The sequence below is a fragment of the Citrus clementina genome, unplaced genomic scaffold, assembly GCF_000493195.1.
Source record: "Citrus clementina cultivar Clemenules unplaced genomic scaffold, Citrus_clementina_v1.0 scaffold_8, whole genome shotgun sequence".
NCBI classification, from domain to species: Eukaryota; Viridiplantae; Streptophyta; class Magnoliopsida; order Sapindales; family Rutaceae; genus Citrus; species Citrus x clementina.
In genome coordinates this window covers 5,429,550-5,441,931 of record NW_006262022.1, presented here as the reverse complement: position 1 = coordinate 5,441,931, position 12,382 = coordinate 5,429,550, and the positions used below count along the sequence as shown (strand labels likewise).

Below are 12,382 nucleotides of genomic sequence, written 5' to 3'. Positions count from 1 at the left end.
TGCGGCCCATCATAAGTTTTATGCATGCGTTCCTCACAGCCATTAGATCACGATCTAATGGCTGGTTGATAACTCTATGAAATGAGAGTTATTACGGCAATTCTAGACTGAAAACAAGATCACTTAGAGAGCAAATGATGTGTTTTTATTGCATTTTTGTTACATTTTGCATAAACATTCATTTTATTTTAGTCTTAATTTATTTTAGTCTTAATAAATTTTACTTGATTTAGATTAATTTGTGATCAAATTGTGTGTAAAATCGTAGGTTTCCAGAAGCTTATGATTCAGGGAAAGAATGTGGAAGCAATAGGCTGGCACAAAAGATGAAGAATATGGCCACAAAAAAAGTGAAACCAAATCTGAAGCAGTACAGTGCTAGAGTCGTTGTTGGAGCAGCCATTGCTGTAGCAATTCTGGAACAACGATAGAGAAAACTTAGCACGGGAAATCTACAAGATTGCGATCTATAGTTTCCTAATTTGACTCTCGCGCGTCCTAGGCTTTTGCTTACCCTAATTTTCAGTTATAAAAGGAGGCGCGCATCACATAAAATGACGGCAAGGAATTAACATTGAGAAATCAATAGGGAAAGAGGAAAACAATCAGAATTCAAGGGAACCGAGTCTGCATCAGTGAAGAATCCAACAGAGTTATTTGGATTTAGTCTTCATCATCCTTTACTTGTTCTTTTCTCTACTCTTTGATTGGACCAATGTATTTCGTGACCATTAGTTTGGTGTTTGTTTATCTTTTTCAAAGTATGAACTTAACTTGCTTGTAGTTGGGTGACAAACAATCGGAATGGGTTTTTGACTGTTCTTATGAGTTGTTGTATGATTGCTATAGCATTTTATTCTAGTAGCTATTATTATAACTGTTATTTCGGCTGACCACCTATTTAATGGTTCAAGTTAAGATAGAGCCGCAAAAGGGACTGTCTCAGTGGATATTATTAGAGTAATACTTGATCTTAATTTGAGTTTCCTGGATTAAGTTTAGCTTGAATCCCATAAGGACTATACTTGAAGTTAAGATTTGTGAAGAACTAGATATAGTCATTCACCTTGTAGGGTTGATAGAATGGATGTTCACAATGCCATGCCTCATGCAGAATAACAACTGGTCATTGTTAGGATACTTAAAGGTATGAGAAGTCCAACACGCGACAGCTGAGGATGCAAAATAATTCTACCTAGTGCTGTAGGAATTGTTGTAGCAACTGGTGTTAATCTGATGGAAAGCAATCAGCCCATGAAGAGAGTTTGATCATTCAACTACCTCATTCTCAATTGATTATTTTACGCGATTTACTTAGTTTATTTTACTATTGCAGTTATTTGTTTGATTTCTTTACAATTGTTAATTTCGGAGTAAACAACTTTAAATTTATTCATCTTGAAATTAAGATAGATAGCGCTATTGTGATTGCTGTAACATTTCTAGCAACATCAATCCCTATGGAGACGATCTTAAATACTTATCACTTTATTACTTGTTGTGTATACTTGCACATTGGCATCAATAGCAATTGAGTTTAAAATTAACCAACACTGGCCAAACTTCAAAAGTCAACATTACACGTGGCATCATGTGACGCATCCGATTTGGCCAAAGAACGGTTGAGATTTGGCAGGTTATTAGGTGGATCGGGTCGACCCGAATACAAAGATTCGGATCCTACAACTTGCTTCACCAACCATTACCACGTGGCACAATCGTGGCCATTGAATTATGAACGGTTGAGATTTAGTCAAAATTGCCAGCTATCTAGTGTACTCATATCTATTGTAAGCTCATTTTATCATCCAATTAGTGTTCGGTCAACTGAAAAAGTCAACTCTTTTGCACAACCTCAATTTTAAGCCGGTTTTGACTCATCTTAAAGTTTTCGGACCTCCAGAATCCAAATTTGTCATCCGTTTATCTGTTTGGCATCTTGAATTACACCAATTTAATATTTTACCTAATAAACACACAAAAATACACAAAATTAAATATAATTAAGACATAATTAATAATTCCTAATATATTGCATAAACACAAATATAAATTATAATATAGGCATAAAATAATAGTTTTATCACTTGATAATCAAACAATTTTTAATACTAATCACACCCTCCAACCAACTTATTTCTAGCAGCTAGCAATAAAAGCACTATATTAAATTAAGATTTATAAAATTCAAATGTAAGTTAATAATTGTTTGTCTATCCTCTAAACTATCAAACAAATAAACTCTCCCAAATTTCTTTACCTCTTTGTCATTTACTCATTATCTAGAATATCATCAAACTTCTTTTGTACTCAAGTAATTAAAAGAAAAAAAATAACATTTTCGTTCCAAAATTCATTAGAAATTCTATCTTTAGGTAGTAGATTATTCACATGAATTTTAAAACATTACATTTATAACCCATGTAGCGAGCTTTAAGCCAGTGACTCACAGATCAGTCGCCCTTAGGGCACTAGGTGTTGAAACACCCTTAAGGACTTAATTACTCGGGTTTCTAATAAGCAAACAATATATCTATAACTCATGAGCGAGCTTTATGCCAACGACTCCCAGACCAGTTGACCTTAGGTGTTGAAACACCCCTACAGACTTAATTACTCGAGTTCTACATATAGCAAAATTAAACACATTCAAATATACAATATACACTTTTTACTATCTTAGATATTATCCCTAATAAATCAAAAGAACTAAATGCTGCATCACTTTTAACTTACAACCCACTAGTATGTGTCATAGTTGTTGAGTGTTAGAAAATGCATATTTATAAAGGAGAAAACCATCATTTTACATTTCAAGTCTTACTAACAACTCTTACTTTTATGTATTTAACCTTCTTGTGATGTAATTACGTGTGTGTTATTTTAATTAAGTATTTTATGTATTTTAGGGGCATTATAGTCATTTCACAATAAAGGAGAGATCAGACGGCAAAACGGACATCACTTTTGAACTCAGGACGGTCGAAAACCTTAGGAGGAGCATAAAAGGAAAAATGGCACTATTCACATGTACGGTACTATTCACGTATACGGTACTGTCTACGTTACTGTTCACGACACTGTTCACATAGACGGATCGATGACGTGGCATTGACCGATGATGTGGCATTGACTGATGAGGTGTCACGATCCTGTTGGACTAAAATTCTTATGTACTGTTGATTGTGACGTGGCAGCATATCAGTGGACGAAAAATCTCGCGTACGGTGCATGCATCACACAGGATTATTTTCAACCAAACCGCGTTACTGTTCATCCAGGTCAAACCGTGTTACTGTTCATCCGCGTGGTCAAACCGTGGACTGTTGACTGATGACGTGGCGCAATCCTGAGCGTCCAAACTGTTTTTAATCCGATGGCCATGATTTACTCCATGTATCTATAAAAAGGGGGCCTCCCCCCCTAATTTGATATCTCTGAATCCATTTTTGGGATCCATTTTCTGTAATTCCTTCTCCATCTTGTATTTTCTTTGTATTTTAATAAATTCTCATTTTGCCCCTAATTCAATTATGAGTGGCTAATTTTCTTTCAAGCTTGGGTTGAAGGTGAAGTCTCAACATGTGTCATGGGCTTAATTTGGTAAATTTATTTTCTCTTCCCCTCTAGTTTTTGTGGATGTTTTGACTTCTCGTCGACAAATAATAATAATCTTGTCTAGATACCGCCTTGGTTACACCGGCTCTCTAGTATAAGGTTATTATTATTTGGCACGATAAGCCCTTAGCACCATATTGATTAGAGCGTGGTTCATGAGGTGTGGATTCCCCCCTCATGATTTAATTGGCATTAATACGGATTATTTAGCCCATGATGCATGTTGATACGGATCCAGATACCCAAGTACGTCAATTTAATCGATTTTCTCTACAATTTATTCTCGCCATTGCAATTCCAATTTTAGAATATTCCAAATCAATTTCCACCACAGATCCAATCAACCATTTGCAAAATAAATTCTATACACAATTAAAATCCACCTCCTCGTGGGATCGACACTCGTCACCATTGATCTATACTACAATAGATTCGTGCGCTTGCGAGTACATTAAAATTTGCACAACAAGTTTTTGGCGCCGTTGCCGGGGAGGTAAGTAATTTTAATTCATAGAATTAATTTTTGTGAATAATTCCATTTAATTTTTTTTCTTGTATTTTTTATTTTAAAAAAAAAAAAAAAGTGAATCTAAAATTAAAGGTTAGTATTTCTTTTCTTTTTCTCTTCTTTAAAATTTTGTAATTTATTTTTCAATTTATTTTTTTTCTTTCTTTGTAATTTTTTGTTTATTTTATTAATTTAATTTTTAGTTAATTTATTTCACGTATTTATTTTTGTGTATTTTTATAGAAAGGTTGTAACAGCGTAATAAGGTTAGTATCGTAATTTCTCCCTCTTCTTTATTTTTATTTGTTTTGTTCTCATCTTTATTTTTTATTTGTTTTGTTCCCATCTTTATTTTTTGTTTTGTTTGCATCTTTATTTTTATTTTATTTATTTTGCATGCATGGTCGTAGGTCATTATTACCTAATCTTGAACCTATAGACCTTGAATTAGAAAAAACACTTCGCACACACAAACACGTTAAAAATAAAATGGATTTACAAGCACCACAGGAGAGGCCATTTAAGGACTATTTTAGTCCCTTAGCTAATTTGAGCACATCATGCATAAGATACCCAAATGTAGCTGCTAGGAGTTTTGAACTAAAACCTAGTGTGCTAAATTGTCTCCCCACATTCTATGGCTTAGAAAATGAGGACCCATATAATCATCTGAATGATTTTCATGCAATTTGTCAAACTTTTAAATATGAAAATTTTTCAGACGATGATGTTAAACTTAGATTATTCCCATTTTCTTTAAAGGATAGAGCTCGTTCATGGTTAAATACTTTGCCTGCTAATAGCATTGCATCATGGGAACAAATGGTTACAAAATTTCTAAATAAATATTTTCCAGTGCATAAAACCAATTCTATTCGCAGGGAAATTTCAGAGTTTACGCAGAGAGAAGATGAGCAGTTTTTCGAAACATGGGAGCGATTCAATGGGCTACTCTTGAAGTGTCCACATCATGGGTACGAGAAATGGCACCAATGCCAATACTTTTTGGAGGGATTATTGCCGAATGTGCAAGAATGGCTAATGGCAACAAGTGGAGGAGAGCTAATGTCAAAAAGTGCATCAGAAATTTGGGAGTTTTTCCAGCGACAAGCGGACAATTCCCAACAACGGAGTCGATCACTCAGGAATACTAGAAGGATTAAAGGAGTGAATGAGGTTCACATTGGCGAGTCAACTTCGGGAATCAAAGAAGTCAAGGAGATGGTTGAAGGTCTTGCTCGACAAATAGCATCGTTATCGACTGCTAAATCAACAGAATCACATGACCCTGACTCATATCCAGATCAAGCCAATGCCATAGGTGTAATGAGAAAGCCATCTAATTACAACCCATACTCCAACACATATAACCCTGGATGGAGAGACCACCCCAATTTTTCATGGTCTCAAGGATTCCAACAGAATGGACCAGCAGCTCCAGCTCCACAAATGCAACTAATTCCTCAAAATCCTCAAGCCTCTCAGCCCCCATTTAGACCATTCAATCAGAACCAGAACTACTCTCAACCCAGACCATGGGAGGATTCATTCCAGAATCTCAAGAATCTTACTCACTCCACGATTGAGCAACAGAACCGCACCATTGATGGACTACGAAATGAGTTGAGAGCGGGCTTCAACTCACAAGCTCAATCAGTTTCAAGCCTCGAGAAGATGGTGGGACAACTTGCTTCTTCAGTTCAGACCTTGGCAATGACTGTTGAGAAAGGCAAGTTTCCAAGTCAACCAGTGCCTAACCCTAAAGGAGTACATGAAGCAAGTACCAGTTCACCACAGCAGCATGGAGAGGTCAAAGCAGTTATGACCTTGCGAAAAGGAAAGGAAGTCGACAACAAAATGGAGATGCCGGTGACAAAAGAAAATCAAATTGTACCTGTGAATGTTGAGGACTCACCACCGGAGGAGAGAGAAGAAACCAACCCACGAGAATACGTTCCCAAAGCTCCATTTCCTCAGAGGTTAGCGAAAGGAAAAAAGGGAAAATCCACAGGTGAGATTCTCGAAATCTTCAAACAGGTAAGTGTCAACATCCCTTTACTTGATGCTATTAAACAAGTTCCATCTTATGCCAAGTTTCTTAAAGACCTTTGTACTAAAAAGAGAAGTATGCATGTTCAAAAGAAGGCATTTTTAACAGAAAACGTTAGTTCTATACTCCAACATAAAATTCCTTTAAAATGCAAAGACCCAGGCTCCCCCACTATCTCATGTAGCATAGGGAACCACACAATTGAGAATGCTTTGTTGGATTTATGAGCTAGTGTAAATTTGTTGCCTTACTCTGTATTCGTGAAACTTGGACTGGGAGAATTACACCCAACTCCAGTGGTGTTACAGCTTGCAGATCGGTCCACGAAAATACCCCGTGGTATTGTGGAGGACGTGCTTATCCAGGTAGACAAGTTTTATTTTCCTGTTGATTTCATTGTAATTGACACTCAACCAATACAGGACTCAAGGAAGCACATCCCCATTATTCTAGGCCGACCTTTCTTGGCAACTGCAGATGCTCATATTCAATGTAGGACCGGAAATATGCAGTTGTCCTTCGACAACATGACTATGGAGCTAAATATTTTCAACATTGCCAAACAACCTCACAGTGCAGATGATGGAATTGTTGATGTGGATTTAATAGAAACAATAGTCGATAATACTTTTATTTCAAACCTTAGTGATGACCCTTTACAGACATGCTTAACTCACTTTGGTTTGAATTTTGATATTGACAGATCGGTCGAAGAGGTCAACGCCCTACTTGACTCAGCACCATCCATGGACACTAATAAATGGAAGTCAAGAGTAGAACAACTAGCACCGTCAGAAAAGAAACTCATCCCATCATCAGAATCACCACCGAAACTCGAGCTCAAACAATTGCCCAACACATTGGAATATGCGTTTTTGGGAGAAGAAAGCACTCTACCGGTAATCATCTCATCATCCCTAAATGACGAACAAAAAGGTAAGTTGTTGGATGTTTTAAAAGAGCACAAAGGAGCATTAGGATGGACCATAGCAGACATTAAAGGTATAAACCCAGTAGACTGCATGCATTACATTCACCTTGATGAAAATGCTAAAACTACTAGGGAAATGCAACGTCGGTTAAATCCTAATATGAAAGAAGTTGTTAGAACAGAAGTCCTTAAGCTATTAGATGCATGTATCATTTACCCAATTTCTGATAGTTCATGGGTCAGTCCTGTACAAGTTGTCCCCAAAAAGTCAGGAGTCACAGTAGTTACCAATGCTGATAATGAATTGATACCAACTAGAGTAACTACAGGATGGCGTGTATGCATTGATTATAGAAAGTTGAATTCTGTCACACGTAAAGACCATTTTCCTTTACCATTTATCGATCAAATGCTTGATAGATTAGCAGGCCATGAATTTTATTGCTTTCTAGATGGCTACTCAGGATATAATCAAATTCCCATAGCACCAAAAGATCAAGAGAAAACTACTTTCACTTGCTCTTTTGGCACTTTTGCATATAGGAGAATGCCATTTGGATTATGTAATGCACCTGCTACATTCCAACGATGCATGTTGAGCATTTTTTCTGATATGGTTGAACGATTCCTTGAAGTCTTTATGGATGATTTTTCTGTCTTTGGTGACTCGTTTGATCAATGTTTACATCATCTAACGCTAGTTCTGCAGAGATGTATCGAGAAGAACTTAGTCTTAAATTGGGAGAAGTGTCATTTTATGGTAAAACAAGGTATTGTTCTCGGTCACATCATTTCGAGCAAAGGTATTGAGGTTGACAAAGCCAAGGTGGATCTCATTTCTAATCTTCCTCCACCTAAAACAGTCAGAGAAGTAAGATCTTTCCTTGGACATGCTGGTTTCTATAGACGTTTCATTAAAGATTTTAGCAAAGTTTCTAGACCCTTGTGCAATTTACTTGCTAAGGATGTACCTTTTATCTTTAATGATTCATGTCTTATGGCTTTTGAAAAATTAAAGCAATTGTTGACATCATCACCCATCATTCAGGCCCCAAACTGGAGCTTACCATTTGAGCTTATGTGTGATGCATCTGATTATGCAGTAGGAGCAGTTTTAGGACAAAGAGTTGATCGAATTCCTCATGTTATTTACTATGCTAGTATGACATTGAATGATGCACAGTTGAACTATTCAACTACTGAAAAAGAAATGCTAGCAGTAGTGTTTGCATTGGAAAAATTTCGATCTTATCTCATTGGTTGTAAAATAATTGTGTTCACAGATCATGCTGCTCTTAAATATCTTCTCACAAAGAAAGATGCAAAAGCTAGACTAATTCGTTGGGTGTTACTTTTGCAGGAATTTGACTTGGAATTCAAAGATAAGAAAGGGACAGAAAATGTTGTGGCGGACCATCTCTCTCGTCTCCACTTTGACACAATTACAGAACCATTACCATTGAATGAGTCATTTCCAGATGAACAATTAATGAGTGTGGAAGTATTACCTTGGTATGCTGATATAGTTAATTATCTTGTTACAGGTAAACTTCCAGAGCATTGGACCAAGCAAGACAAGGCTAAATTCTTTGCGGAAATAAAGAATTTCTTTTGGGATGACCCGTATTTGTTCAAGTATTGTGCAGATCAAATTGTTAGGCGATGCGTCCCAGAAAGTGAAATTCAGAATATCCTTTCATTCTGCCATGAACAAGCTTGTGGAGGCCATTTCAGCGCTAAGAAAACAGCGACTAAAGTTTTATAATGTGGTTTCTATTGGCCAACTATATTTCGAGATGCTTACACTTTCTGTTCTTCATGTGATAGGTGTCAACGAATGGGGAGTATTACACGAAGGAACATGATGCCACTAAATCCAATTTTAGTGGTTGAGATTTTTGACGTATGGGGTATCGACTTCATGGGACCCTTTCCCCCTTCTTTTGGCCATCAATACATATTGGTTGGTGTTGACTACGTCTCGAAATGGGTAGAAGCAATTCCATGTAGGACCAATGATCACAAAGTGGTGATAGGATTTTTGAAAAGCAACATTGTTTCACGCTTTGGATTCCCTCGAGCGATAATCAGTGATGGTGGTGCCCACTTTTGTAACAAAGCATTCAAAGCTCTTTTGACAAAGTATTCAATCACACACAAAGTGGCGACCCCGTATCATCCGCAAACCAGTGGCCAAGTTGAGATCTCCAATCGAGAAATCAAGCACATATTAGAAAAAACGGTGAGGCCAGACAGAAAAGATTGGTCATTAAGACTTGATGATGCATTATGGGCATATAGAACGGCTTTCAAGACCCCGATTGGGATGTCACCCTACAGGCTAGTGTATGGAAAAGCTTGCCACCTACCTGTGGAACTCGAGCATCGTGCATATTGGGCCATCAAGAAATTCAACTTTGACATGCAGCAAGCCAGCTCAGAAAGAAGATTACAACTGGCAGAACTTGAAGAAATTCGCAATGATGCATACGAAAATGCCAAGATTTACAAGCAACGAATGAAAGTCTTTCATGACAAGCACATTATAGAAAATCGTTCACTCCAGGTCAGAAAGTGCTTTTATTCAATTCTCGCTTGCACCTATTCCCAGGTAAGTTACGCTCTCGATGGTCTGGTCCCTTTATTGTTAATACTGTTTTTCCACATGGGGCAATTGAAATTAAGGACCCAAAGAACGGTGTCACGTTTAAAGTTAATGGTCAAAGATTAAAGCCATATCTTGAGTACCAACCACATGGAGAAGACACCGAAATAAATTTGAGTGACCCACCAGATTTGAATTGATTTTTTTTTTCTTTTCGTTGATTTGATTTTTCTTTCTTTCTTTTTATTATTCTTTTGCTAATTGAAATTATTTTTGCATAAGTGTGTTTGTCTAACTATTAAGTTTTCTCTTATCATTTTTAATCATGAGTACCTTACTTAGACCGTTCCTCCTGAACATTCTTAAACCACTTCAACGTGTCAAAACTCATCTCAAAAAGCAGATTCAATTTTGTAAAACACAACGCATTTGGGCTCTACAACCACCAGAGTTAGTAGCCTATGTTGAGGGTTTAGAACGCCAACTCAGAGACATTGAGAGAAGTGTTTACGACATCCAGTTGGAGCTTGAGGTAAATTCAATAAGAGGACGATTTTAATTTTCTTTGTGTGTTTTGATTTGTTTTTCTGTTTGTGTGCTTTAGTTTGTTACCCCGGTGAAGTGGCGGATAACGGTACTCCGTGACAATCAAGTCGGTTAACTTCAGTTTCCCACAATAACTGACATTCTGAGGCAAAGGTATGGACAGAAACGAGATTCTAGCGAAGCTTCACAAGCGATTCCCTTCACTTCCTCAGAATGCCCTCCTTACGATCTATAAAGCTCGGTCCGAACGCATGCGATTGTTCATGAAGAATAACATACCTGCTGACATCCGTTGGTTAATCGAGGCTAAAGTACGATCGGCAGGTGAGTTACCTCCACAATTTATTGCATTCATGCCTGGTTGTGGTAAAGGAAATTATGCAAGAAAACGACGAGCTCGAAGAATTTCTGTTGCTTGTCATAAGTGTGCCAGAATGAGTTGCGATAGAAACCCATGTTCTTTAGGAATGGTGTCTGATAACAGGGAAGATAAGATTCAATTCATTAGGGATGGCTTGAATAAGGAGTCATTGGATGATATCCTTTTGTCTCTTGAAACGCATCCCAGTGGATATGTGCAAGGAGCGATTCTCCAGTTATGGCCATTATTCCAGAAAGAGCATACACGATATAGTCTCGGGAATCTGACTATAAACGACCCTGTTTGCCAGTTTATAAGAAAACTGGATGGGAAGCCCATCCTCGACCCATAGAGGGCGTTCAAGCCGTTTCTGGACGTAAAACCAGAGGAAGATGTGAGCCACAGTCGCAACTACGTGTAAATATCCTTTTACTTTACTGTTATTTTATTTCATTTCACTGTTGTTTTATTTTTTGCATTATTGTCTTTAATAATTTTATTACTGTTTGCTTTTTCCTTTTTACTGTTTCCTTTTTGACTCGCGAGCCACGTGCTTTACGCGTTATTTGACACTGACATGTTACCTCATTCACAGCTGTGATCCACTGTCACCAAGATTCTTAAATGTGATTTATCTTTTGTCAAGCACTCACAAATTGTTTTTGAGAAGTATCACAATGGCAGCTACTCCCAATAGACAATTCAAGAACATTTGTGTGCTTTCTGGATTTACCTATGGCAAACATAAAGAGTTCGTTGAGGCAGCCATAGATCTTGGTCGAAGCATAGCAGCGAGAAAATTACATTTGGTGTATGGAGGAGGTAACCGAGGGTTATCAAAAATGGTCTCAGAAGCAGCTTTTATCAGAGGAAGTCAAGTGTTAGGCATCATCCCAAGAGTCCTAAAACCATTGGGCAGTTCGTCTGACTCATCAACTGGAGAAGAGTTAGTCGTCTCAGGTATGCAAGAAAGAATAACTGAAATGCTTAATCATGCTGATGCTTTTATTTTCCTTCCAGGAGATCTTGCAACACTAGAGGCACTTATCACACTAGCATCTTGGGCCCATCTGCACATCCACCAGAAACCCATCGGTTTGTTAAATGTCAATAACTTTTATGATGGCTTTATCGCATTTCTTAACCATGCAATAAAAAACTATTTCATTCATTCTAATGTGAAAAAACTCTTTATTTGTGCTCACACTGCTAATGAGCTACTTGATATGTTACAAGCTTATAAACCGGAGCCAGACCCCTGGACCTTTGTGTTGGAGCGACCAAATAATGATGGTAACAGTAGCCGCAGTAAGAAGTACAAATTAGATTTAACTCTCCGCCTGTAAATATTTTCTTCTGTGTTGCACCACCCAGGTGATGTCTTCTAAACTCTACTTCTTTCCTTTAAAACATTGAGGACAATGTTTCGTTCTGGTTGGGGGGAGGGAATAGTCGACAATTGTGGAATCTTGGTTAAGTTTTTACTAATTTTTTGTTGTAGAAACTAACTGTTGCTAACTTTTTGTGTTGAAGATGGCTGAATATGGAGTGTAGTTACTCTAGAAATGCATCTTCATTGTTCGAAAAAAAAAAAAAAAAATTCTTTTTCTTTATTAAGTTTTGATGTTCATTTTTCTTCTTCTTTTTATTTTCTCCTCTATAAATATACATTTTCCAACTTTTGAGTCGAAGATGGCTGAATATGGAGTGTAGTGCCTCTAGAAACGCATCTTCTTAGTTAAAAAAAAAAAAAATTAATTTTC

At 37.2% G+C, this 12,382-nt stretch overlaps 1 non-coding gene across 1 annotated transcript; it reads right to left on the bottom strand.

Annotated features, from left to right (window-relative positions):
• Window positions 1-4,999: 4,999 nt before the first annotated feature.
• Window positions 5,000-5,103, bottom strand: LOC112096516. The gene has a single exon (XR_002904419.1). It is a non-coding gene; the product is annotated as a small nucleolar RNA R71 (small nucleolar RNA).
• Window positions 5,104-12,382: the final 7,279 nt, after the last annotated feature.